Source organism: Thalia democratica, chromosome 2 (assembly GCF_965202585.1).
Source record: "Thalia democratica chromosome 2, ktThaDemo2.hap1.1, whole genome shotgun sequence".
Lineage (NCBI taxonomy): Eukaryota > Metazoa > Chordata > Thaliacea > Salpida > Salpidae > Thalia > Thalia democratica.
Genome location: NC_139166.1, coordinates 52,276,602 through 52,279,498, shown reverse-complemented (window position 1 = coordinate 52,279,498; position 2,897 = coordinate 52,276,602).

The window sequence follows — 2,897 nt, the reverse complement described above, 5'->3', positions numbered from 1 at the left end:
ATTGTTGTTAAAAATATTCTAATCTATTTTATTATTATTTTTAATAACATAGTATTTTGTTAATACTTTTAATATGTTATGTCTACAATTAGTGCTTTTTTTGATAATTAATTGTTGGTTTCTAGATACTTGTTAACAATTGTTAAATTTGCAGTTAAAAGTTGTTTAATTTTATTTTATTTAAACTTGATATCTATTTTTATTAAATGTGTAATTTTTAAACTGTTGTAATCTATCTTTTCAAATTTTTTAAAAACTATCAAAAAATAACATGACTCATCTTTTGTTTTTTCAATAAGTTTTCTAGTTAGTACTATTTTACTCATGTAAATTTATGCTGCGTAATTAAGTGTCTTGTATATATTTTATAAAGTTTTTTTAAAAACTTATTGTTAGTTTTTCTTTCTTTCAAGATTAAGTTTTAACTATTTTTAAATACTTTTTTAGTTCATTATAATTAATTCCATCATTTAATGTGTGAACGAAAGAAAAATGTGATCGCTCACAACTATGGCCAATGGATTGGTGTGGAGAAAGACCTTTCAGTTATCGAGCGTCACACCATACACTTTATAACTTTTTCGAGCAGTTTTAATTAAAACAACAAAAAAAAAAAAACTTAAATTCAACAAAAAATCAACATTAGTTGTTTTTTTTTCAAAGTATCATTATTTAAATTAACTCAAAACATAATTATTTTTAAAAGAAAAATTGTTGTGCACTCTTTTTTGTACCGATCTCTGCCAATATTGACTATGGAAACCATAGTCTACCATGGACATCACACCGTCTCCTCCCCTTAGACCTCAATTTTTACGATCATGTACGTTCACATTTTTCTTGTTGCTCTTTTTACAAGAACGAAAAATGCAATATAATGTTTCATAATAACATAAAAAGGGAGAAGTCGTAGAAATACAGTGAATAAAAAACATATATCTCGTCTTTAAATATAAAAGTAAGAATAAACACGAGTATAAAACAATAACTGTAAATCATACTATACTTAAGAAATATCTTTAAACTTTCTTAGTATGTGCTTAAATTTATTTAGAAAAAAATAAAATATAAATATAGAGTACTTCTAATTTATGTTATTGCTCAATTATAATTGCTAATTCTCATAACTATAATTGTTGTAAAAACTTAAGGCAATGTCAATATCTAACTAAGAATACTCTTTAATGTAGAAATGTATTTTGAAAAAAACTGAACAAATATCTAATAAACTTTACATAAAAATAACTTAACAAATATTTAATAAACTTTAGGTAAAAACAAATTTAAAAGTAAAATATAACTTATATAATAAACTTGATAATGGATCAAGAGAAATTTTTCTTTTTTTAATAGTTTTTAAAAAATCACAATAAAAAATAATAAATACTCTATCAAATAATACTGTACATACTTGAAAACTTTTACTACTTGTATAGTGAACTCATCAGTTGTTTTTTTTTTCTAAACAATAATATTAATAATCTAACAAGTAAATAAATTTTAAATTATTAAAGATACTTAAATACATATTGTACCTCTGTAAAAAAAAACTCTGTTCATCTAACTCATGAATTGATATTAGAACTTAGTTAAATAAAATAATAACTAAGCAAATCTATTTTTAGCCACATAGTCAATGGAGACAAGACAGTGACACTAAATCCCAAATTTAAAGAACAAGAACCTAGCCATCTCTGCTCACACCCAATCAAGCCACCATTAATCAGCCAAAGAATAAATTAAAAATGTACCAATAATAGAAATTTATCATAGTTGTTAAAAAAAATAGAGAAAATTAAGTTTGCGGTCTGTCTGATTAATTTTTAAGTAAAACAACTTTTAGTCCAGACTAAAAAGCTCCAAGGTAGCTCTGATCTTTTAGTTTTCTTGGAATTTCCTCCCATACTTTACATCCAAGATAGGATAAGGTTTTAAAACCATAAAGAATATTTACTCTAGAGATATAATAATTTTTCTCTGAAAATCTTGTTGAATGATTGTGAATTTTATTTACTCTTGTAAAGTAAGGCTTGTGGTAAAGTATCTTTGTTGGACATTGATGTGAAATTATACTCATTTCACTTCAATCGTCCATATATCGATGGATGCAATAGAATTGTATTTAAAAAAAAATTTAATTAAAAAATTGTATTTTGAAAATAGGTGAGTTTCAAATAAATAATAACAACAATTTTCTAATTTATATTTTAATTCTACTCGATTTTTCTTGATTGACAACGGCAAAAAATACAATTTTGTATTTACTAATTGCTGTGTGCAAAGCTAGGTAAGAATGTTAGATGGCTATTAAAAACATGTCGAGTCATCTGCAACTGTCAACATGCCAAGTCACCTGCAACTGTCAACATGCCAAGCCACCTGCAAAAAAAGAGTAAAAATGTATATAAACGATGAAGCACATCGACAAACCGGTTATTATACCTCAACTACCCTACGGAGCGGACCTAGGCCGCTTCATCGGAGCGACTTTTCCTTCGTGGAAGTAGTTGCAACTTTTCACTAGGGACTTCGAGGCCGGAGAGGTGAATAGCAGTACGATACAAAATAGTTGGCTTGGGACTGCGCGGCCGCAGAGGTTAACTATAGAACAATATAAAACAGCTTACGTATGAATTCGAGGCCGAAGACGTAAGCTGTGGAATGATATGAAATAATTTTGATAGAATTTCTACTTTCAGAAATATCGTCTTTTCCACCTTTATCGATATTAAAGTTCGTATAAGATTAATGTGTAGAAAACTCAAGCGTTGCGCACCATTTTGTATCTTTTCTTCGTGAAAGTAACAAATTGTACATAGTTTTTATTGTTTATTTTATAACTAAATTAAGTTGCCTTGCCTATTTATACCCGTTTAAGATAGAAATAAAATGATATT